The following is a 27,729-nucleotide window of genomic DNA, read 5'->3' on the forward strand; positions in this document are numbered from 1 at the left end:
CATGGACCTCTGCCCTGAGGGGGGTTAGATGTATATTTGAGTGACAGGACCATTGCATCCTGGACAACTGTGTCCCAGTCAAATTTGTCCCGTTACTGGACACTGGCGCCCATTCTTTTTGCATCCCAAACATTTGTGTCCAAAATATGTACATTTATATTAGATATACTTCTTTAGTTTTAAAATGCAAAGATCGAGTTAGGGTTAGGGCAGGGTGACCAGATATCATAACTGTAAAATAGGATCAGGCACCCCAAAAAGTAGGACATCCAAGAAAAATGTAGGGCATGCCAAAATAAAAGCTAAAAACACTCATATATTGATTTCATCTGGTTAATTTAAACACTATATAACTTATTATTAACTTTAAAACTATGTTATGTATGACTTATTACATATAATTTATTAATTACAAGAAGGTTATGTGCTGCCTGCAGGGGCTTGCTTGCACTGAAAAGGAGGATACCTAAGTTCTTTTCCAAGACACATGGCTAAAAAAGAGGACATGTCCTGGAAAAAGAGGACGTCTGTTCATCCTAGATTAGTTTTGGGCTAAGAGGCTTCGGATATATAACATGAAGTTTGTGGCCAAGTTATAGTGGGATGCAAATGACCGGACTGCAAAAAACCAGACATGAATGTCCACAGAAGCCCAATGACCAGGATGCATTTGACCAGGACGTAATCATCCAGGATGCACCATATATATGCAACTTGCTAGATATAGCATTCAATGAAAGAGCTCTGTGAAGTTTAAAACAAAGACTAGGAAGTCCCAGTGAGGTGTCCATTTACTGCTGAAAGTGCTGCTGTGATTGGAGATATGAAAATTAGCAATGATTGTCACATGTGCCTGGTGGACGCAAGATATCTGTGTATCTGGTGTGCTCCCTGGGGCATTTGGTGGGCCGCTGTGAGATACAGGAAGCTGGTCTAGATGGGCCTATGACCTGATCCAGTGGGGCTGTTCTTATGTTCTTAAACTACAATTCCCAGGAGGCCTTGCAGGTCTTCTTGTTATCTGGTGTGCTCCCTGGGGCATTTGGTGGGCCGCTGTGAGATACAGGAAGCTGGATAAATGGGCCTATGGCCTGATCCAGTGGGGCTGTTCTTATGTTCTTATGTGTAAATCTGATGTTGAATGCTGATTTTTTTTTTTAAGGAAAAAAATTAAGGTCAGGTTAAGGATTTCATTCAGGTTGTTATCCTTTGTTAAAAACTTTTCAAATATTCAGGTCTAAGGATTGTTTAAGCCACTGTTGATCCAATAGATTCAGACCAAAATTGCCACCAGTGTGTCTCTGCTGCCAGGCAAAGACTATCCATTTTTAGCCACCTTCCTTCTGGGGTTGCTGGTTGCTGCCACACTGACACATTGGAATTTCCTTCCTGACCCCAAGTGTAGAGATTAGTCAGACCCTGAGCACAAGCAAACCTATTGATCAGGTTACCCAAAGGAAATGTGTCCAGGCATATCTCTGCCACCAAACATCCTGTGTCCTAGGCTAGAACGTACTATAAACCAGCAGTTCCCAGTGGTCGAAAGGGGATGGGGGGAAAAGTCCACTTTTCTTAACGCTGTTATATTATAGATGCAAAGGAATTGTATTTTAAACATATCTAAAGTTGCAATTCTATGCAAGCTCCACTGACATGAATAGAACTTACTTTTGAGTAAACACATAGATGGCTGCTCTGTATTTCTGTCTTGAACTGTATTCCTGCTCCTGTAACTGTTTCAGGGAAAATATCCCAAAACTTGCGCCGTCTTTGATTTCTAATCTTGTAGCAGTTGGTTCCCAGAGCACACATGCAACCATAGTTAACCTAAAGCAGCCATCATTCCAGCAGGCCTCAGCTGGGCAGGAGGTCTGGTCTAGAGGGTAGAGCCTCTGTTAGCCCGAAGATAACATCAGAAGGTCGCCAGTTCGAGGACACCAGCAGCTCCCTGAACAGCGGAGAATGGCGAGACCTTGAAGCAGCTGATAAGCTGAGCTGAGTGATTCCACCTGCTCTTGGAGTGAGCAAGAAGCGTCTTGGTTGCGCTCCATGTGAGAGATGGAGCTGCTTGCCAGCCTGCATGGGAGAACTGGAGGCCAGAAGTGAGACCAAACCAGGAAGTATTGGCAACCTTCAGTCTCGAAAGACTATGGTATCGCGCTCTGAAAGGTGGTTCTGGCACAGCGTCTAGTGTGGCTGAAAAGGCCAATCCGGGAGTGACAATCCCTTCCACACCGGGAGCAAGTGCAGTCTGTCCCTGGTCTGTCTCCCTGGCTATGGGCCTTCCTTCTTTGCCTCTTAGCCTCAGACTGTTGGCATGCAATGATCTCTCCCACCGTCGGAAGCAGCCCCTGGCGTCATGCTCTACGCCAAACGAGCAAAGACTTATAACCGGTAAACTGCTGCTTCCCGTGTTGTGCCGACGCCGTATGGCGAAGTTGGAGTGTCCTCTCCAGTGCGCGAAGCCTGGGTAAAGAAGGTATGGAGGATAGGCTGTTACCCATGCAGCAAATCCCCCCTCTCCACGTCGCTGGAATGGTCCAATGGAAAGGCAGAAGCCAATACGGTTGGTTCCAGCGGCGATCCATTCAAACCAGGAAGATCCATTCTGAAATGTTGTTGGTTCTTGAAAGAGAGAACCTCTATGCTTGTAAAAATCCCCTTGAGGGATTTAGATACGCCTGCCCATGTAAACCGCCTTGAATAAAGTCAGAGGAGTAATCCGATGACCAGAAAGGCGGTATATAAATACCAAGTAGTAGTAGTAGTTGTTGTTGTTATTATTATTTCCCTCTTGCAGATTTACCTCTCTAATGTTGCCTTAAAACCACTGCTGTGTATCTTCTCCACCTTCTTTCTTTCTGAACTAAACAGGACAAATCAGACTAGATAAGAGCGGATAGAGGGATGTTCTTTTCCCTCTCACACAACACTAGAACCCGGGGACATCTACTAAAATGGAGTATCAGGAGAGATAGAACAGACAAAAGAAAATATTTCATTACCCAGTGGGCAATTTGTCTGTGCAACTCCTTGCCACAGGATGTGGTGATGACGTCTGGTCTAGATGCCTTTAAAAGGGGATTGGACAGACTTGTAGAAGAAAAGTCCATCACAGGTGTTAGACTGTGAGGAGTCTGTGCAACCACCTGGTTTTAGAAGTACGCTACCTCAGACTGCCAGGTGCCAGGGAGGGCACCAGGATGCAAGTCTTTTGTTGTCTTGTGTGCTGCCTGAGGCATCTGGTGGCCACCTTGAGATACAGGAAGCTGGACTAGATGGGCCTGTGACCTGATCCAGCAGGGCTTTCCCAATGTTCTTATAAGAACATGTTCTTATTACTATTTTAATCTCTGCTGATGAAATACTGTAGTCTTGTGCTTGTTTTAGCTATTCTTTGCACCTGTTCATGTTGTGAATCAAGTCATTTCTTGTTATCTCTCCTAGGAGAGGGAACTGATGGAGATCAATGGCCCATTGGTGCCCAAGGTCATTGATTTTGTTACTGCTGTTGTATAGTTGACTGTGGGTAGGAGGAGGTGTCATGATCAGGGTGACAAGATGTCATAACCACAAAAGAGGACAGGGCACCCCAGAATGTAGGACATCTAAGAAAAATATAGGACATGGCAAAATAAAAGCTAAAAGCACTCGTATATTGATTTCATGTGGTTAATTTAAACACTATATTACTTATTTTTAAATTTTAAACTGTATTATGTAAAATTTATTACATATAATTTATTAATTACAAGAGGACTATGTGCTGCCTGCAGAGGCCTGTTCATAGGGAAAAGGAGGACATTTAAGTTCTTTTCCAGGACACAACGCTAAAAAAGAGGACAACCTGGGAAAAGAACATCTGGCCATCCTGGTCATGATGAATCCTACACCTTGAAATATGCTACTGCCCCCTCTTCCCATTCTTCCGGCTAGTCCTGCTTCATAATCAAGCTTCAGCATGTTATTATTTTCCCACGTTCTGGGATTATTTCCGGCGCTGCCACCAGTGTTTTAGAATTGCAACGTGGAGATGGGAGACCAGTGACAACTGAGAGGGGAGGGGCTTGTGTTCAAACCTGAAGTGACTGTTGCTGCATAATGGTGCCAGGGTCAGGTGCAAAAGTCAGGTATTGCTGCATGATGTCCAGGTATTCTGGTGACTCTTCAGAGACCTGTGCAAATTGACAATGTCATCTGTTCCTGCTCACGTGGACTTTTCAAGACTTCACACAACAGAACTCTTAGTGGCCGGGCCTAACTTCTGCCACTGACCATCTGACCAGCAGCCTCAGCCTCCCATTGGCTGCAGCTCAGCAGTGGCCAAGTGACTCAACCCACTGGAAGTTTGGCAGAGTTTCTTACAATCAGCAGGATGTTTGTATGCCATCAGCACCCATCCAATGAGAATCTTAAAATTCATTTTACCAAGAATCAGGCCACTGAAAACACCACCTTTTTTGAAAAAGATCATGAAAAAGATATTGAAGAATGACAAGATATAGCATGGAATGAAGACATAAACTTGGGATGCTTTCAGACAGGATGTGATTACAGCTGTGATGTTCCAATGTAGGCAAGGTGACACGAAGATCACCCTCATGCACCTGCCAGCTATGCTTACAGAACATGTGCTATGTGCCATTGGGGTGTGTGTGTGTGTGTGTGTGTGTGTGTGTGTGTGTGAACAGACTGCCAGCAAGAGATAAATAAAAATAACTTTTACTTACCTCCTGGTAGATCACCTGATCCCCAATGGGTCTTCTTGGATCTATGCTAACTCTCTTGCTGGCATAAATCTGAGGAGCGGAACGGGATCCAGGCCAGGAAACAGGGATAAGATCCAGTAAGCCTAATAGACCTCAAGATCGACCACCTCCCACCCTCTGAAGTGCCCCCTACCCCCCACCTCCCATATCTGCCTTCATCACCACCTTTTCTGCTCTGGTGTGAGCCAGGTCAGCGGTGGGCACACAGAGCTGTTGGCCATTTGTGATGGTGGCTCCAATGCAATTGGCAGCAGTACGCCATTTATGGGGGCTGAACGTGAGTTTGGCCATCTTAAAGAGCCCATAAGGCTGGCTGTTGATTTATATAATTTTAAGTATAAAAGATATTGTGGCTCACTTGGCCATAATATCCTAGAGCGCAGGGATGCGCAGTGGGTGGGGAGGCAGAGCCTCCTTGCCAGTGTCCTTTGAAAAGTGCTGCTGCCGTGGGAGGGTGTCCGTGGGTTGAGAGTACTTGTGCGCTGCCCACGGTGGTGGCGATTTTCAAAGGGCTCTGGTGGGGTCACTGTGCCTGAACTGCCTCCCCACCTGCTGCATGTCCTTGCTAGAACATCCCCTTAGCTTTGCTCCCCTTTTGCCATCTTTGGAAAAGTAATGGTGTGTGTTTTCTAGAAATTTCTGCTGAGCTTCCAGTTTCCCTACTCTTCAGTTTAGTATCAAGGTGAATCCTCTCTCAACACAGGCTGTCATTTTGGTACTAATGTGACTTTCAGAAATTGTCTGTTACTCTGTAGGAATTGTCAGTAACCGTGTAATTATCCCTGTTTACAAGACAGAACTGTTTTTGCATGTCCCATTGAGCATTTGCCAACTGCTGTTTGTGCCTGCCCCTCTCTGCTAACAATGGACTTTGGATTTTGTTTGTTTGTATAATTAGGACTTAGTTTTCTGACTCTTGCACAGTAGAGGGCTTTCGCTTCAGTAACATTCAATTTGGTGCTTTCCATTGTTTTTTGAGGTCACCTCTGTAAAAGAGGCCCCAAGAATTTATCAGTCAAAGCTGACCTTGAGATGTCCAGCTTGGCACTGACCTCACCATAATTTTAAGCTTGCATGGAACACAACTTCTCAGAAGCTGGTAAACATGTAGGTCCAATCTGCATTTTTTCCTACCATGTTGTGTTTGCCCAAGAAACCTGGACACGTACAACCAGTCACAGTTCACTGTCACGCACATGCAGCATGTCTTTATGTGTTAACAGATATGAATCTCTCCTGCAAACATCAAGGTGTTCACCAGGAGACGTGTGTGGTTGGTGCTCTCCAGGATAAACAAATAACAACTCTGCTTGCCATTAATATATGAACAAACGCTTACACCTGTGCAAAGCTGAAGTGACCCCAAAAGTCAAAATCATAGTAACCCCCCTGGCTACTCTTGAAGATGGAATTATGGCTGAACTTACAATTAAGACCAATCTATTTGCATTATTATGTTGGCAACCTTCAGTCTTGAAAGACTATGGTATCGCGCTCTGAATGGTGGTTCTGGCACAGTGCCTAGTGTGGCTGAAAAGGCCGATTCAGGAGTGACAATCCCTTCCACACTGGGAGCAAGTGCAGTCTGTCCCTGGTCTGTCTCCCTGGCTGTGGGCCTTCCTTCTTTGCCTCTTTGCCTCAGTCTGTTGGCCAAGTGTCTCTTCAAACTGAGAAAGGCCATGCTGCACAGCCTGCCTCCAAGCGGGCCGCTCAGAGGCCAGGGTTTCCCACCTGATGAGGTCCAGTCCTAAGGCCTTCAGATCCCTCTTGCAGATGTCCTTGTATCGCAGCTGTGGTCTACCTATAGGGCGCTTTCCTTGCACAAGTTCTCCATAGAGGAGATCCTTTGGGATCCGGCCATCATCCATTCTCACGACATGACCGAGCCAACGCAGGCGTCTCTGTTTCAGCAGTGAATACATGCTAGGGATTCCAGCACGTTCCAGGACTGTGCTGTTTGGAACTTTGTCCTGCCAAGTGATGCCAAGATTGCGTCAGAGGCAGCGCATGTGGAAAGCGTTCAGTTTCCTCTCCTGTTGTGAGCGAAGAGTCCATGACTCGCTGCAGTACAGAAGTGTACTCAGGACGCAAGCTCTGTAGACCTGGATCTTGGTATGTTCCGTCAGCTTCTTGTTGGACCAGACTCTTTGTGAGTCTGGAAAACGTGGTAGCTGCTTTACCAACGCGTTTATTTAGCTTGGTATCGAGAGAAAGAGTGTCGGAGATCGTTGAGCCAAGGTACACAAAGTCATGGACAACCTCCAGTTCATGCGCAGAGATTGTAATGCAGGGAGGTGAGTCCACATCCTGAACCATGACCTGTGTTTTCTTAAGGCTGATCGTCAGTCCAAAATCTTGGCAGACCTTGCTAAAATGATCCATGAGCTGCTGGAGATCTTTGGGCAATGACAGCTGCATCGTCGGCAAATAGGAAGTAGACATTTCTAGCATGTATGCACTGCTGAAACAGAGACACCTGTGTTGGCTCAGTCATGTTGTGAGAATGGATGATGGCCGGATCCCAAAGGATCACCTGTATAGAGAACTCTTGCAGGGAAAGCGCCCTACAGGTAGACCGCAGCTGTGATACAAGGACATCTGCAAGAGGGATCTGAAGGCCTTAGGAGTGGACCTCAACAGGTGGGAAACCCTGGCCTCTGAGCGGCCCGCTTGGAGGCAGGCTGTGCAGCATGGCCTCTTCCAGTTTGAAGAGACACTTGGCCAACAGACTGAGGCAAAGAGGCAAAGAAGGAAGGCCCATAGCCAGGGAGACAGACCAGGGACAGACTGCACTTGCTCTCAGTGTGGAAGGGATTGCCACTCCTGAATTGGACTTTTCAGCCACACTAGACGCTGTTCCAGAACCACCATTCAGAGCGCGATACCAGAGTCTTTCAAGACTGAAGATTGCCAACAACATATAGGTGTAGTGACTCTGTAAGTGGTGTTCGTGCATTTTCATGCATTTCTATTCTACGCACATCCTACATGTACAGGAATGGCATGCTTAGAAGTATGCATGCTTTCTGTAGGTTGTTAGCATCTGCTTTGCGGCCAAAATTATTATCCACTGCTATTGACACAACCTGCAATTAAAGATATGAGTCTACAAGTCCACATACAACTTTTCTTGTGAGACTAGTTTAGATGGTTTGTAGCACAGAAGTGTTTATTAGTGGCTAATTTCTAAGAGGTGCCAAGTCCTCTGAGCTGGAATCTGGGTCTTCTAATTCCAAAAGTGTTGAGGCAGACTGAGATTCCTCAGGGAGACGAAAAGAGCACTGGAAAGGGTGAATGCAGAGAGCTGGTCCTTTCTTTTGACATGGGATGTATTGACTGGAAGAATAATTCATTTCACCAGGTCCAAAGTATTCTGTTTGATTTTTCCAGTGTCCTTGAACTGGGCTGATCCTGAACCTGTGGAAGAGTTTGTGGAAGAGTCAGCTTGGTTTCAATCCTGTTAGAGGCTTGTTAATGAACTGGTCTGGATAGAAGTTAAATAGGGAGGCTCTGAGTCAGATTCTGATTTGTACTCTGAAATGTCACAGTCTGAGGGTAGGGGGAAGCACTGGCCACAGTTTCTTTGCCTCCCTGTCTCTTTCTCACCTTGCACAAAGTAGATAACTCTGGATGGAAGACTCTGGGTTAGAAATCTGCTTAGCAGAGACATTTTTGCAGAGTGAAGCCTGTTCCTGTGTAGTGAAAAAATAGAAAACAGCAATAAACTGTACAAAGTGCTACTGGAACACTTAGGCAGAGCAGGTCTAAATATGAGCTTTGATGTATAACCAGTTACTGAATCATTTCTCCTGATGCCGCTTGGTGTTTTTTCCAAGTGCCCGACACATTCTGTAGGAATAATGTCACGTTTAATCTGCTTCTTAAATGTAGTCTCTAACGTTTTGCTTGGTTCATGCACCAGGAAGCTCTCCTGTGCAAGCCCTGTGGAAATGATTGCTGGAGAACTCTGAAAAATCCCTCACCATAATGTCTTATTTGGTTTTATGTTTTGAAAATAGAGTACAAACTAATTCGTGTGAAGTCCCCTTTCAGCCCAGCACAGTGTGGTTGTTGTCGTTTCTGCTTTTTCCTAGTGGCTGTTTGCTGGTGTTCCTTCTGCAGCTTTTTAGACTGTGGGCGCAATCCTAACCCACTTTCCAGCATTGATGTAGCTGGGCCAACGTGGCATGCGCTGCGTCCTGCAGTGGGGAGGCAGTCAAGAGACCCCCTCAAGGTAAGGGCATGTTGGTTGCCTTAACTTGGGACTGCATTGCGGCTGTGCTGGAAAGTGGGTTAGGATTGCGCTGCGTGAGCCCTTTTGGGACAGGGAGCCATTTAGTTTTTGCTTTTGTCTGTAAACCACTTTGACATCATCATCACTATCAACACAAAACAGCAAAAAAGCTTTCCAACGAAAAAGTTCACAGACACAGAACCGCATGCCGCAGCAGCCCAGTTGCTCTTTCTGAGCTGGCAGAGCCACACAGGAGGGACTGAGAGCAAGGATGTGAGGGGGAAGGGAGTTTATGACTTGTATATTTTAGATTTTAGCTTGTACATTTTAGATTTTAGAAATGGGTTATGTCAGAATGCCAGATGCAAGGGAGGGCACCAGGATGAGGTCTCTTGTTATCTGGTGTGCTCCCTGGGGCATTTGGTGGGCCGCTGTGAGATACAGGAAGCTAGACTAGATGGGCCTATGGCCTGGTCCAGTGGGGCTGTTCTTATGTTCTTAAACTACAATTCCCTGGAGGCCTTGCAGGTCTCTTGTTATCTGGTGTGCTCCCTGGGGCATTTGGTGGGCCGCTGTGAGATACAGGAAGCTGGACTAGATGGGCCTATGGCCTGATCCAGTGGGGCTGTTCTTATGTTCTTATATGACAGCTGGGTGGGTGGAAGCTGCTTGGAGCAGTGACTGGGAGATGGGAAACAATAGGAGGGGTTCAGTGCTCCCTCCTGCACCAGTTCTCCATTCTCCATCTCCTATCCTGAAGCCACCTGCATGCTGCTTTAAAAGGATATTGCACAGATTCCTGGAGCAAAAGTCCATTGCAGGTTGCAAGACAGGATGGGTATATGAAACCTCCTGATTTCAGAAGTAGGCAACCTCAAAATGCCAGATGCAAGGGAAAGCACAAGGATGCAGGTCATTTGTTGTCTTGTGTGCTCCCGGAGGCATCTGGTGGGCCACTGTGAGTTACAGGAAGCTGGACTATATGGGCCTTTGGCCAGATCCTGCAGGGCTCTTCTTATGTTCTGAGAAATGGGCTACCAGCCTACAATTACAAGCATTTTGGCCCAGTTGCCTTAAGGCCTAGAACGAACATAAGGCCCTTTTAGACTGTCACAAAATGTGACATCCTATTCAACATGACCCAGCTGCTGTGCAAGTGGTGACTGGCCAGAGGACGCCTGTTGGCACTGTTAAGTCAGCACAGGAGGTAGGAGGGGGGAACAGGGCGGGGAGCGTGAAGAATGGGGCAGAGATGGGGTGAGAAAGGAAAGATCGAGGGTGCAAATTGGTGGCAGCACCACCACCAATACCCGATACTCCTTCCCTGCCTCAGTCTCCCAACCTGGTCCACGTGGACTTGTAGGCTTGTGCCAGGGAAATTGCTGGAGTAGGTCTGAGTAGGCCTGGTACACTAAGTGCGGGCTTAGACTCATGTTGCAAAAACCACACGGGGAGCATGGTCTGTGGCTCCCCACCCCATGACTGCGCGACGGCAGAGACAGCATCCCAGATTGCTTCACACTTGACTGAACTTTGCATGTGGCTTCAGGCTACACGTTCATATTTGCTGCAAGCAGACCCACAAGCATAGACAGAAAAACAGCCACACACGCACACATGTGAAATGCACTGACACAATTCCCAAGATTTGAGACATACAAAATTATGCAGGGGATGGACAGAGTGGATAGAGAGATGCTCTTTTCCCTCTCACACAACACCAGAACCGGGGGACATCCACAAAAGTTGAGTGTTGGGAGAGTTAGAACAAACAAAAGAAAATACTTCTTTACTCAGCGTGGGGTTGGTCTGTGGAACTCCTTGCCGCAGAATGTGGTGACGGCATCTGGCCTGGATGCCTTTAAAAGGGGATTGGACAAGTTTCTGGAGGAAAAATCCATTACGGATTACAAGTCATGATGTGAATGTGCCACCTCCTGATTTTAGAAATAGGCTATGTCAGATGCAAGGGGGGGAACCAGGATGAGATCTCTTGTTGTCTGGTGTGCTCCCTGGGGCATTTGGTGGGCCGCTGTGAGATACAGGAAGCTGGACTAGTTGGGCCTATGGCCTGATCCAGTGGGGCTGTTCTTATGTTCTTAACTACAATTCCCAGGAAGCCTTGCAGGTTTCTTGTTATCTGGTGTGCTCCCTGGGGCATTTGGCGGGCCGCTGTGAGATACAGGAAGCTGGACTAGATGGGCCTATGGCCTGATCCAATGGGGCTGTTCTTATGTTCTTAAATGGAGGGAGACGCCTGACTCCAAAGGGGAGGGGCCCTTTGCACAGTGCATTCAGGCACCTGCAAAACTTAGTGCTGTGCATCCCCTCTAGCTATGCTACTGCCTTGCATTAACCTTTGGAGGAAAGGGGAAAAAATCACTTCCTCATAGAAGTTTATAAAAGGGTGCCCTGTGCTAGCAAACAGAGAAGCCTGGGCTGCATGAATATTCACCAAGGGTGAGTTTCACCCAGTTCAAATATGTTCCTAGAAAAAATAAACCTTTCCTTTCTTAACACCTATAGCACAACTGAAGAAGCTCCCCCCCACCAAGCTGCCTCCACCAAAGGGCAGACAGTTTTCAGCCTGACAGTCAGCAGAGTCAGAATGAGCTGGTGGACTGCATTGTGCAACCCAGAGCGAGCAACGGAAGGCAGTTGCCACGCTCAACATGCAGGACTTCTTGCCCTGTCAGAGCAGCCTCTGCTCCAAAGTTCAGATGCTCTTTGAGCGACAGTGGCCTTTCTGCTGGATCCATAGATCCTTCAACCTGCCTGGATGGAAGCTGACATTAACCCTTGCTGCACATAGCCCAGGCCTTTCCTCAGCATAAATCTGCCCTGGTGGTTCCCTGTATCTATGGATGCCTTCCACACAGTTGCACATGAGACTGAAATTAATTGTTTGGCCTGAAAGTTAATCCTGGTTAACATCCAGACAACGGTGAAATCCAGTAGGTTTTGTTTGTCTTTTAAATGATGGTATTTGTTTCCTTGAATTAGCATCCTGGTTTATTAAGCAAACAGTAATTGCAGAATTCAGCTGCCTGAGAGCTCTGCACGTGGTGTGATGACTTGAACCTCACCGAGAGGCCTTTGACAAGCTACCATCCCTCCGTCTGATCTGTCAAGGTGGTTGTGCTGATGAAGTGGGACAATCCCTGATTCAGTGTATCACCGTGAACTCCTCAAAAGAAAAGTGTGATACAGTTTGAACGATCTCCTCTTTGTCCCGCAATACTGCATTTATAATACCCCTGGTACATTCCAACACACTTTGGCAGTCTTATCAAATTACCTACAACTTTTTTCTCTCTCTCCATGCAACAGTTAGCACCAATGAAAGAGATGCAAACCATATTCTCTCTCTTTCTTTTCTGGAAAATACATTTGCAAATTTTGAACAAATTCCATGAGTCTCTTAGGGCCCAATCCTATCCAACTTTCCAACTCCAGTGCAGCTGCAATGCAGCCCCTAGACCAGGGGTCGGCAACCTTAAACACTCAAAGAGCCATTTGGACCCGTTTTCCAGAGGAAAATAAAACCTTGGGAGCCACAAAACCCTTTTGACATCTAAAATGAAGATAACACTGCATATAGTTTTTTTTTTTTAACCTTTATGCTGTTATAGGTCCCATTTTTATAATGTAGCCCCCTCTTGTAGCTTTTAGTTAGTTTTGTCATACATTCTTGTCCTGTATTTTCAGACACCTGGTCCTCTATGGTGTTTTGCCTGATTCCAAGGCCATTCTCTGCCTGGAGAATTAGGCCCACTTTAAGCAAATTAGCTCCCCTTCGTTCCCCCAACAAATGACCCTGGTTCTGCCCTGCAGCCCTGCTGGACCCCACCTCCAGGGTAGCTTGCCTGTTCAACCTGCAGAGGTCCTCTCTCCTGCCAGCAGCCTCCAGCCACTACAGCAGACCCTGGGTCATCAGCAGGTCTTGGGCACAGCAGCCACACACCAAACTCCAGTGTCTCAAGCAGTCACAAAGTCAGTCAGAGTATCCAGGGCAGAGTCCAAAGTCAATAAGCCAAGTCACAGTCCAATGTCAGATTCCAAAGTAAGTCAGTCAAATCAGTCAGAGTATCCAAGTCAAGGTCAATAAGCCCAGTCAGCCTCCTCTCCAGCCTGCACTCCTTCTCCAACCCGCACCCCCTTCCTGCCTCAGGTGCTCCTTATATCCCTGAGGGCCCTATTCAAGTGGCTGCAGCTGTGCAGCACACTCTGCTGGATGCCCAGGCCTTACCCTTAAAGGGGCCACTCCTGACACCACATCTACCTCCTCACCAGATCTTCCAGGATTCCAATACATATGGCGGTTATGACATCTGTTTATCTTACATGGATACTAAAGAACTCCCCCCACCTTTCAGAGGCACCCTGCTGAAAGGAAGAAAGGACACAGAGGTGGGGAAGAGAAGAAGCCAGAGCTGGGGGGAGAAGGTGGGGGGGCAGCCACAGGCCAGCTTCTGCCCTGCCTGCCCTCCCTCACTCAGGCTGCAACCCTCTCCACACTATCCTGGTTGTAAGCCCCATTGACTACAATGGGACTTCTGAGCAGACAAGTTGGTTGGAGCTCTCAGGTTGCAGTCCTCGCCACACTTCTCTGGGAGGAAGCCTCACTGACTACTTGTGAGTACACCTGCATAGGAGGGGGCTGAGGCTGCAGCCCTCCACACCTTCCTGGGAGGAAGCCCCACTGACTACAGTGGAGCTTACTTGTGAGTAGACCTGCACAGGAGGGGGCTGAGGCTACAGCCCTCCATACCTTCCTGGGAGTAGCCCAGGGACTACAGTGGGGCTTGCTCTCAAACAGACCTGCTGCGCATGGGCTCCCACTCACCCGTCCTTGCGCTTGGCCTTGAGCAGGCTCCAAGACTGCAGTCCCAGGCACCCTTTCCTCGGAGTAAGCCTCATCCGCTGTAATGGGGCTTACAACTGAGTAGACACGCATAGCAGCAGGCTCCAAGGCTGCCATCCCAAGCACCCTTTCCTGGAAGTAAGCCTCATCCACTGTAATGGGGCTTACAACTGAGTAGACACGCATAGCAGCAGGCTCCAAGGCTGCCATCCCAAGCACCCTTTCCTGGAAGTAAGCCTCATCCACTGTAATGGGGCTTACAACTGAGTAGACACGCATAGGAGCAGGCTCCAAGGCTGCAATCCCAGGCACCCTTTCCTGGGAGTAAGCTTCATCAGATGTAATGGGGCTTACTACTGAGTAGACACACAGGATGTCCCCTCTGCTGTGGAGGAAAAGCCTCTCCTTGCACTGAGTGGGGACTGCTCAGGGAAAGGCAGGCTGCAAGGGCTGAAGAGGAGGGCATCCTGTTGGGGAAGGGAAAAACAGGGAGCTTAAGCCTGCAGAGCTGGCAAAATTGAAAAGGGAAACCAATGTGGAGCAGGTGGGGGTGAAAGGAGAGGAGGGTAGTGAGCTCAGGGGGCGGAGGGAAGCAGCCTGCCCTCCCAACACAGGTGCCTCCTGTCTTCCCCTTTGCCACTTTCACCCAGAGGAGCCGCAGCAGACAGCTGAAAGAGCCGCATGCGGCTCCAGAGCTGCGGGTTGCCGACCCCCGTCCTAGACGAAGGAACAGATGTTCCCTTACCTTGTGGAGGCCTCCATAATTACCCTCCCACCACAGGATGCAGTGCAAACCCCATTGGCAGAGCTGCACCAGGGCTGGAAAGTTGGATAGGATTGGGCCCTTATTCATTGTGCTGATGTTTGGGAACCACTGCAATAGCTCATCCCAATCAAATAGCTCAAACCCCTGCTAATTGGGTAAGAGGCACTTTTTCAAGTGGGTGCTCCTTTTTTTAGCAGGGGGAGAGTAACTGGCCCACCTCACCCCAGCACTGTCTGTTCTAGTGGCTGTCTGCTGGTATTCCTTTGCATCTTTTTAGATTGTGAGCCCTTTTGGGACAGGGAGCCATTTAGTTATTTGATTTTTCTCTGTAAACCGCTTTGGGAACTTTTAGTTGAAAAGCGGTATATAAATACTGTTAATAATAATAATAATAATAATCCTTCTTTGTCATAACTCCTCCTTTATGTGAATGTATGACGTATTTTCAACACCATCAGCCATCAGTGTCCTTCTGGGGCAATTGGCTGAGTTGGGGCTTGGAGGCCATGTTTTGCAGTGGGTCCATTTCTTCTTGTCCAACATGTCCCAGAAGATAATGCTGGGGTAACAGCTGTTCAGCATCCTGAACATCCTGGATGTGGGGTGCCACCGGTGTATATTGTCCCCCATGCTGTTTGATATCTGCATAAAATGACTGGGAGAGGTCACCTAGGGACTTGGAGTGGGATCCCATCAATATGCTGATCACACCCAGCTCTATCTGTCTTTTCCACCAAATCTTGATGAGCCTGGTGAGGTTTGGAGGGCTGCCTATAGGTGGTTGGGAACTAAATTAGGGTTAAGAAATTAGAATTAAATCCAGGCAAAACAGAGCTCCTCCTGGTCAAGAAATCCATGATGCAGGTGCTTGGTTATTGACCTGTTCCGAATGGGTTGCATTCCCTTGGCAGGAACAGGTGTGTGTTTGGGAGTCCTCCTGGATCACCAGATGTAAGCTGTGGCCGGGAGGGCTTTTGCCCAACTTTGCCTGGTGCGCCAACGTGGGCCATTCCTGAGACAGTTGGATTGCACCATGGTGGTCCATGCTTTGGTGACATCTTGGTTACATTACTGTAAAGCACTCTTTGTAGGGCTGCCCTTGAAGACTGTTCAGAAACTTCACTTAATGCAGAATGTGGTGGCTTGGGTGGCTGCTGGGGCTTGTCAGTTTGACTCTATCAGACCACTGCTCTGAGGTCTGCAATGGCTGCTGAATTGTTTCTGGACACAGGTTTCTTTAACCGTTAAAGTCCTTTACAGTTCAAGACCAAGGTTCCTGAGAGACTACCTAGTTCCATACATTCTGTCCTGTCCCTTTTCTGAGAGGGGCCTGTTGTGAGAGCTGCCCTTGATGGGAGTTATAGGGGTGGTAACAAGGCACAGGGCCTTGTCTGTGGTGGTGCTGAAGTTGTGGAACACCTTCACTTTTGCCTGAAGAGTTGCCCCATCCCTAGAGATGTTCTGGCAGGGATTGAAGACTTTTTTTTTGTTTAGATTGACTTTTTAGTATGTTGAATGGGTGGGTGGGTGGGTGGTTGTTTGAGTGTTTTACATTTTATCACATTTGTTGTATGCTTATTGGCCACTCTTAACCAATAAGAGTTAAGAGTCTCTTTACCGTTCTTAACACTGGTTTTAGGCTGCTGTATATCAATGATTTCTTCTGCCATTTTGTCTGGGGGTTTTATGAGCAGTGGATTATGTGGGCCATGCTATGTCCTAGATGATTTGTCTATTTTAGCTTTAACGTAAGAACATAAGAACAGCCCCACTGGATCAGGCCATAGGCCCATCTAGTCCAGCTTCCTGTATCTCACAGCGGCCCACCAAATGCCCCAGGGAGCACACAAGACAGCAAGAGACCTGCATCCTGGTGCCCTCCCTTGCATCTGACATAGCCCATTTCTAAAATCAGGAGGTGGAACATACACATCATGGCTTAGTTTTAACCTCTTAGTTAAAAACACATAACCTCTTAGTTTTGTTGCTGGAGTTCTTTATTATTGATTTTCTTTATGTTCATTGTATTTTGTAATATCATTGGCCATCTTGAGTGCCATTAGGGAAAGGTATGATAAAAATATCTGAAGTAAATACATACATACATACTTACTTTATGGGCTGTCCCAAAAAGACCTTACAGATTAACCACTATTTGATTGTTTGCTCGTTTTGTTTGTTTGTTTCTTAGACTACTTCAGAATCAGAAAACTGAAATTCTGAAGCTCTTCCTGATAGGCAGCTCACTGAAGAGTTGCTGGCAATTTTGCCAGTTCACACACCATACCAAAGGGCAGGCAGGACTCACTTGTATTTCCAGGAAAAGAACGATTACCTAGGAGGTGTGGTATCAATGTTATTATTAGAAATAAGTGCATCTTTAGTTTTGGCCTCAGGAGAAAAGACTGTAGGTAAAAAAGGCAACAGGTAAGGTATGCTGTACTTACTTGAATGGGTGATTTCACTAGAAGTTCTACTGGCCCAGCATCCCAGAGAAAAGAGGTGAGGAGGGTTTGCTGAAAGCACAGTTGTGGAGAATGGCCAGCATCGAGGCTTCATGGGCCAGCTCAGATGGCCTTTATTCCAGGGGTGTCAAACTCGTTTCATACCAAGGGCTGAATAGCATTCATGGTGCCTGCTGAGGGCCGGAAATGATGTCATTAGGCAGGAAATTTCATTAAACAGGTCATCACCAAAAATAAGCACTTTTTCTCACTTAGGAACTCATTAACTGCAAACGACAGAAGAGAAAATACACAAATCTTGATCATATTGGAGGCTGCTTAAAACAACAGTAATAGAGGCCCAGCAGAGTTGTATACCGCAAAGAAAGAAGGGTTCTACTAAATCCAGGAGAGTGCCCGCATGGCTAACCAGCCAAGTTAGAGAGGCTGTGAAGGGCAAGGAAGCTTCCTTCCGTAAATGGAAGTCTTGCCCTAATGAAGAGAATAAAAAGGAACATAAACTGTGGCAAAAGAAATGTAAGAAGGTGATAGGGGAGGCCAAGCGAGACTATGAGGAACGCATGGCCAGCAACATTAAGGGGAATAATAAAAGCTTCTTCAAATATGTTAGAAGCAGGAAACCCGCCAGAGAAGCGGTTGGCCCTCTGGATGGTGAGGGAGGGAAAGGGGAGATAAAAGGAGACTTAGAGATGGCAGAGAAATTAAATGAGTTCTTTGCATCTGTCTTCAAGGCAGAAGACCTCGGGCAGATACCGCTGCCCGAACGGCCCCTCCTAACCGAGGAGTTAAGTCAGATAGAGGTTAAAAGAGAAGATGTTTCAGACCTCATTGATAAATTAAAGATCAATAAGTCACCGGGCCCTGATGGCATACACCCAAGGGTTATTAAGGAATTGAAGAATGAAGTTGCAGATCTCTTGACTAAGGTATGCAACTTGTCCCTCAAAACAGCCATGGTGCCAGAAGATTGGAGGATAGCAAATGTCACGCCTATTTTTAAAAAGGGAAAGAGGGGGGACCCGGGAAACTATAGGCCGGTCAGCCTAACATCTATACCGGGTAAGATGGTGGAATGCCTCATCAAAGATAGGATCTCAAAACACATAGACGAACAGGCCTTGCTGAGGGAGAGTCAGCATGGCTTCTGTAAGGGTAAGTCTTGCCTCACGAACCTTATAGAATTCTTTGAAAAGGTCAACAGGCATGTGGATGCGGGAGAACCCGTGGACATTATATATCTGGACTTTCAGAAGGCGTTTGACACGGTCCCTCACCAAAGGCTACTGAAAAAACTCCACAGTCAGGGAATTAGAGGACAGGTCCTCTCGTGGATTGAGAACTGGTTGGAGGCCAGGAAGCAGAGAGTGGGTGTCAATGGGCAATTTTCACAATGGAGAGAGGTGAAAAGCGGTGTGCCCCAAGGATCTGTCCTGGGACCGGTGCTTTTCAACCTCTTCATAAATGACCTGGAGACAGGGGTGAGCAGTGAAGTGGCTAAGTTTGCAGACGACACCAAACTTTTCCGAGTGGTAAAGACCAGAAGTGATTGTGAGGAGCTCCAGAAGGATCTCTCCAGACTGGCAGAATGGGCAGCAAAATGGCAGATGCGCTTCAATGTCAGTAAGTGTAAAGTCATGCACATTGGGGCAAAAAATCAAAACTTTAGATATAGGCTGATGGGTTCTGAGCTGTCTGTGACAGATCAGGAGAGAGATCTTGGGGTGGTGGTGGACAGGTCGATGAAAGTGTCGACCCAATGTGCGGCGGCAGTGAAGAAGGCCAATTCTATGCTTGGGATCATTAGGAAGGGTATTGAGAACAAAACGGTTAGTATTATAATGCCGTTGTACAAATCGATGGTAAGGCCACACCTGGAGTATTGTGTCCAGTTCTGGTCGCCGCATCTCAAAAAAGACATAGTGGAAATGGAAAAGGTGCAAAAGAGAGCGACTAAGATGATTACGGGGCTGGGGCACCTTCCTTATGAGGAAAGGCTACGGCGTTTGGGCCTCTTCAGCCTAGAAAAGAGACGCTTGAGGGGGGACATGATTGAGACATACAAAATTATGCAGGGGATGGACAGAGTGGATAGGGAGATGCTCTTTACATTCTCACATAATACCAGAACCAGGGGACATCCACTAAAATTGAGTGTTGGGCGGGTTAGGACAGACAAAAGAAAATATTTCTTTACTCAGCGCGTGGTCGGTCTGTGGAACTCCTTGCCACAGGATGTGGTGCTGGCGTCTAGCCTAGACGCCTTTAAAAGGGGATTGGACGAGTTTCTGGAGGAAAAATCCATTATGGGGTACAAGCCATGATGTGTATGCGCAACCTCCTGATTATAGGAATGGGTTAAGTCAGAATGCCAGATGTAGGGGAGGGCACCAGGATGAGGTCTCTTGTTATCTGGTGTGCTCCCTGGGGCATTTGGTGGGCCGCTGTGAGATACAGGAAGCTGGACTAGATGGGCCTATGGCCTGATCCAGTGGGGCTGTTCTTATGTTCTTATGTTCTTATATTTCAAGATATGGGAGAGCCCAATTTTCATGCGGGCTGCCCTTTCAGCAGCAGTAACACCTCAGCACTGCTCAGCAGCTGAGAGCCTGAGGACCGGATAAAAAGCTTCCACGGGCCACATCCGGCCCCCAGGCCTTATGTTTGACACCCCTGCCGTATTCCATTTGGAGGTAGATTAGTAGAGCTGAATGGGGATCAGTGGAGGGAGGCACACTGGTGACAGCTGCCACCTTTTGATTTCAAGCATCCTAGAATGTGGGCAGGGCCAGGGGGAGGCACTGGGGCAGACCATGCAAGGAAGCAGGTATCCAAACAATTCTCACCAGTGCTGCTGACCACCTTCTTGCTTGGCCACTGCCAGCCTTGGCCCCTTCAGCTCAACAGAGCGCATGAAGGGCAGGAACCACATGTGTTTCTCTGTTCTCTTGTACACAGCAGCATGTGAAATGATGGTTCTGGTGTGAGCTGCCCCATTTTGCGCATGCGCTGTAATTGAAAATACCTTTTTGAACCTTTTCTCCCCTCTTTGAATTATGCTGTATTCAGACTGGTTTCCTAGCCTCAGAAACAGGCTGGGAGTATGAGTGTGAAATCCAAGAAGTAGATCCGAATCTGAGTGATTTAGTAGCTGCTGCAGAGGAGTGCTACTCATTGCCACCAATATCTGAGTTAAGTCAGATAGAGGTTAAAAGAGAAGATGTTTCAGACCTCATTGATAAGTTAAAGATCAATAAGTCACCGGGCCCTGATGGCATACACCCAAGGGTTATTAAGGAATTGAAGAATGAAGTTGCAGATCTCTTGACTAAGGTATGCAACTTGTCCCTCAAAATGGCCACAGTGCCAGAAGATTGGAGGATAGCAAATGTCACGCCTATTTTTAAAAAGGGAAAGAGGGGGGACCTGGGAAACTATAGGCCGGTCAGCCTAACATTCATACCGGGTAAGATGGTGGAATGCCTCATCAAAGATAGGATCTCAAAACACATAGACGAACAGGCCTTGCTGAGGGAGAGTCAGCATGGCTTCTGTAAGGGTAAGTCTTGCCTCACGAACCTTATAGAATTCTTTGAAAAGGTCAACAGGCATGTGGATGTGGGAGAACCCGTGGACATTATCTATCTGGACTTTCAGAAGACTTTCGACACGGTCCCTCACCAAAGGCTATTGAAAAAACTACACAGTCAAGGAATTAGAGGACAGGTCCTCTCATGGACGGAGAACTGGTTGGAGGCCAGGAAGCAGAGAGTGGGTGTCAATGGGCAATTTTCACAATGGAGAGAGGTGAAAAGCGCTGTGCCCCAAGGATCTGTCCTGGGACCGGTGCTTTTCAACCACTTTATAAATGACCTGGAGACAAGGTTGAACAGTGAGGTGGCTAAGTTTGCAGACGACACCAAACTTTTCCGAGTGGTGAACACCAGAAGTGATTGTGAGGAGCTCCAGAAGAATCTACTGAATCTATCCAAAGGCTACTGAAAAAACTCCACAGTCAGGGAATTAGAGGGCAGGTCCTCTCGTGGATTGAGAACTGGTTGGAGGCCAGGAAGCAGAGAGTGGGTGTCAATGGGCAATTTTCACAATGGAGAGAAGTGAAAAGCGGTGTGCCCCAAGGATCTGTCCTGGGACCGGTGCTTTTCAACCTCTTCATAAATGACCTGGAGACAGGGGTGAGCAGTGAAGTGGCTAAGTTTGCAGACGACACCAAACTTTTCTGAGTGGTGAAGACCAGAAGTGATTGTGAGGAGCTCCAGAAGGATCTCTCCAGACTGGCAGAATGGGCAGCAAAATGGCAGATGCGCTTCAATGTCAGTAAGTGTAAAGTCATGCACATTGGGGCAAAAAATCAAAACTTTAGATATAGGCTGATGGGTTCTGAGCTGTCTGTGACAGATCAGGAGAGAGATCTTGGGGTGGTGGTGTACAGGTCGATGAAAGTGTTGACCCAATGTGCGGCGGCAATGAAGAAGGCCAATTCTATGCTTGGGATCATTAGGAAGGGTATTGAGAACAAAATGGCTAGTATTATAATGCCGTTGTACAAATCGATGGTAAGGCCACACCTGGAGTATTGTGTCCAGTTCTGGTCGCTGCATCTCAAAAAAGACATAGTGGAAATGGAAAAGGTGCAAAAGAGAGTGACTAAGATGATTACGGGGCTGGGGCACCTTCCTTTCGAGGAAAGGCTACAGCGTTTGGGCCTCTTCAACCTAGAAAAGAGACGCCTGAGGGGGGACATGATTGAGACATACAAAATTATGCAGGGGATGGACAGAGTGGATAGGGAGATGCTCTTTACACTCTCACATAATACCAGAACCAGGGGACATCCACTAAAATTGAGTGTTGGGCGGGTTAGGACAGACAAAAGAAAATATTTCTTTACTCAGCGTGTGGTCGGTCTGTGGAACTCCTTGCCACAGGATGTGGTGATGGCGTCTAGCCTGGACGCCTTTAAAAGGGGATTTGACAAGTTTCTGGAGGAAAAATCCTTTATGGGGTACAAGCCATGATGTGTATGCGCAACCTCCTGATTTTAGAAATGGGCTATGTCAGAATTGCGTTGCAAAGGAGGGCACCAGGATGAGGTCTCTTGTTATCTGGTGTGCTCCCTGGGGCATTTGGTCGGCCGCTGTGAGATACAGGAAGCTGGACTAGATGGGCCTATGGCCTGATCCAGTGGAGCTGTTCTTATGTTCTTAATTCTTTCCTACGTGCATGATCTATGTATGAAAATGATTTATTTATTAAAAGGGTTTACATTCCACTTTTCCATTAAAAAATGTTCAGGGCTTTGCTCATCATTAAAAGACTACAAAATAACAATAAAAATAGCAGCTAAATGAAGACATAAAACAAGGACATAGGTAGCAGACCAAGCTATTTAATGATAAAACCATTAAAAGAACAAACCACAGCTGACCGGACATCCTAACCAGTATCCAAATCCTAACCAGTTTCCTGCACAGTGATGATGGCAGTGTTGCCTCCACTGTATCCTACAGCAGAGTTTTGGTTGCTGGAAGACTGCTCAGAGTAAGGGGACATTTGACCCTTTGCCTCCATTACCCCTCTCCCCACTTGGTTTCACCCCCTGCTCCAGTGGGCCTTGCATGTCTGCCAATGCAAGAGGGAGTTCTCAGCTTTTTTAACATCTTTCTTTTAACATCTTTTAATGTTACATTTGGTTTTTTTACAGGCTTCGGACTTTTATAAAATTACTGCTGTTGCTCTTTTTATTCTATTTAATGTCTGATTGCTGTTTTTTAAGATGCTACTCATTGGGAAAGGTTTTTGATGTTTTGATTTGCTTTAGTGTTTTTAATTGTGTTTTTATGTCTTTGTATTTTTATTCATTGATGTGAGCCGCCTTGGATCCCTTCTGGGAGAAAGGTGGGATAAAAATAAAGAGGGAGGGTTCTGACCTTCCAGCCAGCACTCTGGCAGCTAACATTGCTGGACTGCATTTTACAGCTACTTACACCAGCAAAACATGCTTTCCACAGGAAGAGCAGCCCAAAAGGATTGGGCAGTAGGGACCACTCCACAGGCCAAAGCTTCACTAAAGAGGAGGGAGGGGAGAGACAGACCTTCCTTCCCTGGAAATTCCATAGCTAAAATGTCACATATCAGTAAGCGGTTCATTGGAGCTGATGCATCGACGCATGCATTGACGCATAGAACTGATGCCTCCGACGCATCTTCGGCATCACCTGGCAGGACAAAGTTCCAAACAACACAGTCCTGGAACATGCTGGAATCCCTAGCATGTATGCACTGCTGAAACAGAGATGCCTGCATTGGCTCGGTCATGTCGTGAGAATGGATGATGGCCGGATCCCAAAGGATCTCCTCTATGGAGAACTCGTGCAAGGAAAGCGCCCTACAGGTAGACCACAGCTGTGATACAAGGACATCTGCAAGAGGGATCTGAAGGCCTTAGGAGTGGACCTCAACAGGTGGGAAATCCTGGCCTCTGAGCGGCCCGCTTGGAGGCAGGCTGTGCAGCATGGCCTTTCCCAGTTTGAAGAGACACTTGGCCAACAGTCTGAGGCTAAGAGGCAAAGAAGGAAGGCCCATAGCCAGGGAGACAGACCAGGGACAGACTGCACTTGCTCCTGGTGTGGAAAGGATTGTCACTCCTGAATCGGCGTTTTCAGCCACACTAGACGCTGTTCCATAACCACCATTCAGAGCGCGATACCAGAGTCTTTCGAGACTGAAGGTTGCCAACATGTACCAACATGTTCCAGAGCTGATGCACTTGAGTTTTGTTTTCTCCCAAATAGAAGCAGGAGAAACAATCTGTATTAGGAAGGGCAGGCCCCTGTGAGGTGGACCAAGAGACTATATAAAGCAGTTCATGTATATGGCTTTGGGGTTTGCTACTAAAGTTGAGTTTAAGATGTAGAAACCACTGTCATTCCTTCAAGGACACAGAGAGATTCACGCAAGAACATAAGAACATCCCCACTGGATCAGGCCATAGGCCCATCTAGTCCAGCTTCCTGTATCTCACAGCGGCCCCACCAAATGCCCCAGGGAGCACACCTGATAACAAGAGACCTGCATCCTGGTGCCCTCCCTTGCATCTGACATAGCCCATTTCTAAAATCAGGAGGCTGCACATACACATCATGGCTTGTAACCCGTAATGGATTTTTCCTCCAGAATCTTGTCCAATCCCCGTTTAAAAGGCATCCAGGCCAGATGCTGTCACCACATCCTGTGGCAAGGAGTTCCACAGATCAACCTCAAGCTGAGTAAAGAAATATTTTCTTTTGTCTGTCCTAACTCTCCCAACACTCAATTTTAGTGGATGTCCCCTGGTTCTGGTGTTATGTGAGAGTGTAAAGAGCATCTCTTTATCCACTTTATCCTTCCCATGTATAATTTTTTATGTCTCAACCATGTCCCCCGTCAGGCGCCTCTTTTCTTTGCTGAAGTGGCCCAAACGCCATAGTCTTTCCTCATAAGGAAGGTGCCCCAGCCCAGTAATCATCTTAGTCGCTCTCTTTTGCACCTTTTCCATCTCCACTATGTCCTTTTTAAGACGTGGTGACCAGAACTGGACGCAATACTCCAGGTGTGGCCTTACCATCGATTTGTATAATGGCATTATAATATTAGCTGATTGTTCTCAATACCTTTTCTAATGATGCCAAGGATAGAATTGGCCTTCTTTACTGCCCCTGCACATTGGGTCGACACTTTTATAGACCTGTCCACCATCAGCCCAAGAACTCTCTCCTGATCTGTCACAGACAGCTGTGACGTAAGCAAGAAAGGAAGCAATCTGGGGGAAAAGAAAAACCAGAAACCACCTATGTATATGTGTGTGTGTATATATATATATATATATATATATATATATATATATATATATATATATATATATATATATATATATATGTATGAGGGTCGCCCAGAAAGTAATGCACCACATTTTTTTTCTTCAACAATTATTTATTGAGCACAATGAAACTTACACACAAGAAAGAATGATGTTTCTTCTACACTCCCTATTTTTCCACGTAATCTCTGTCCAGTTCTATGGCCTTCCTCCAGCGAGACACAAGGGCATGTATGCCCTGTTGGTACCGCTCCTTGTTCTGGTCTCGAAGCCATTTCTGCACTGTGCGAATCACCTCTTCGTCATCCTCAAAATGTCTTCCGCGAATGGCATCCTTTAATGGCCCAAACAAGTGGGAGTCCGAGGGAGCTAGGTCAGGGCTGTAGGGTGGATGGGGTAACACAGTCCAACCCTGTTTAGTGATGTGTTCCGAAGTCCTCAAACTTGTGTGAGGCCGAGCGTTATCATGTTGAATCAAACATTCACCTGGGTTGTTATGGCGCCTAAGTCGCTGGAAGCGCTTCTTGAGTTTGGTTAATGTCATCACATAAGCTTCAGAATTAATGGTGCTGCCTCTTGGCATCACATCAATGAGTTTGACGCCCTCACAGTCCCAAAACACAGTGATCATGACCTTACCGGCGGAAGCAGTTGCTTTGAATTTTTTCTTCTGTGGAGATTGAGGATGACGCCATTCCATCGACTGTCGTTTTGTTTCGGGCTCAAAATGGTGAACCCAGGTTTCATCACTTGTCACAAACCTGGACAAGAACGCTTCCCCCTCATCTTCAAAATGTTTCAGCAACTCAGAAGAAATGTTTTTTCTGAGAGATTTGTGGTCCACTGTAAGACAGCGTGGAACCCATCGTGCACACACTTTTGAGTAATCAAGAGCACGGATGATTGCATCCACACTTCCTTTGCTGATTGACAGCTTCAGCGCCAACTGCCTAGTCGTTATGCGTCGGTCCTCGCGAATGAGCACATCAGCAAGCTGTGTCTTGTCAGGTGTGACAGCCATGGATGGCCGCCCCGAACGCTGCAAATCTTGGAGCTCTGCCGAACCGCCTTCTAATGGCCTCACCCTCTGTGCCCAGCGACTAACCGTACTTCTGTCGACTGCAGATTCTCCATAAACTGTACACAAACGTTTGTGAATGTTCCCAACAGTTTCTTTCTCCGCAGTGAGAAATTCAATGACGACACGCTGCTTGTAACATACATCACTTACAGACGCCAAAAGAAACCAAAAATTTGTGTGCGCACTCCTGAAAATTCAAATAATGTATATCTATAAAGTTTCGCATTCGTACCATTACTATAGGCTGAGAAAAAAAATGTGGTGCATTACGACCCTCATATGTATGTATGTATGTCGTCACTTTCTGTGGGGGAGAAAGGGTTTCTGAGGGCCTCTTCCTCAAACACAGTCTTGGGCATATTTAGAATCATGCACTGCATAACTGAGAGGCCTCTAGAGCAGAGGTCTCTAAACCTTTTGGTGGAAGGGCCGCATCAAATATCTGGCACAGTGTCGAGGGCGGGAAAACAAAATTAAATATAAAATTTAAATAATTACTTTGGAGATGGAACTTAGACAAATGAATAAATGAATGGCTCAAATGTCCAGGACTTCTCCAAGCATGAACATAGCCCAAGAAATAAAGCACACGCTTAAATGGACTCCTATCCCCCCTCCTAACAAGCACAACTCTGGTTGTGTTTGTTCAAGTGGGCCAGAGGCTCTCAGGGGATCAGAGGTTGGCCGATGACTAGACAGAGGCTGTTGGGTTAGGCGATGAGCAAAGCCTGCTGAGTAAGATAAAGTGCAGTGAAATGCTGGCACCCGAAGCGACCCAAGATAGCGAAGAGATGGAATGAAAACACGAGCCAGGCAGATGTCCACCACCAAGCTGCATTTACAAATATATAAGCAGCAGCCGGTCTCACAGCAGCGAAACAGCAATTACAGATCTTCAGCAACTCCAACACAGATTCACACTCTTCCAAAAAAACTCCTCACAATGACCCACGCGGTACTTCCTCTGACCAATCAGGTAAGGGATGACCTCATCCCCATTACCTCATCCTCTCGTGACTGCATTACCTCATCCTCCCAGGATGCCTTGGCCCCTTTCCCATTGACTTGAATTGGGGCTGCAAAGTCACTGTGACCCAGTCACTTTTGGTCAGTCCAGGGTCACATGGCACACTTTCCTTCTGCCTTACTTTGGCCATGGGCTTCCATCTAGATACCGGCCCCAGGCTTTCAGGCCTTGCCATGTTCAGGCAGCAAATTTCCTCAGGCTGTGTCTCAATACCCTGACAGAGGCTCGCCACGGGCTGCATCTGCTCTAGAGGAACTAACAGAGGGGAAGGTCCCATTGTGCATCAGAGCAGCACATAACATATACCCTGGATGGAGCCTCATCATGGGGGCGGGGGGCTTCCAGACAAAGACAGAACTAGAAGACCACTTTTTGAGGTGAGTGGGGACACTCTAGGCCAGTGATTTTCAACCTTTTTCATCTCAAGGCACACTGACAAGGTACTAAAATTGTCAAGGCACACCATCAGTTTTTTGACAATTGACAAGGCACACCATGCTGTTGGTGGGGAGCTCACATCCCCATTGGCCCTATTAACAAATGAACCCCCCCCCAAACTCTTGCGGCACACCTGCAGAACATTCGCGGCACACCAGTGTGCCACGGCACAGTGGTTGAAAATGGCTGCTCTAGGCACCCTGGTTTCAAAA

General features: G+C 47.1%; 1 long non-coding RNA gene across 2 annotated transcripts in view; it reads right to left on the reverse strand.

The window, feature by feature from the left end:
• Positions 1 to 7,920: 7,920 nt before the first annotated feature.
• LOC136634265 (uncharacterized) overlaps positions 7,921 to 27,729 on the reverse strand; it is a 42,335-nt gene continuing 22,526 nt past the window's right edge. The window contains exons 5-7 of one of the 2 annotated variants that reach the window (XR_010793291.1): positions 17,081 to 17,268; positions 8,376 to 8,461; positions 7,921 to 8,186 (exon numbers count right to left, since the gene is read on the reverse strand). This is a non-coding gene — a long non-coding RNA (uncharacterized lncRNA). Of the gene's footprint in view, positions 8,187 to 8,375; positions 8,462 to 17,080; positions 17,272 to 27,729 lie in introns of both variants that reach the window. The other variant, XR_010793290.1, reaches the window with a different exon arrangement.

The sequence above is a fragment of the Tiliqua scincoides genome, chromosome 1, assembly GCF_035046505.1.
Source record: "Tiliqua scincoides isolate rTilSci1 chromosome 1, rTilSci1.hap2, whole genome shotgun sequence".
NCBI classification, from domain to species: domain Eukaryota; kingdom Metazoa; phylum Chordata; class Lepidosauria; order Squamata; family Scincidae; genus Tiliqua; species Tiliqua scincoides.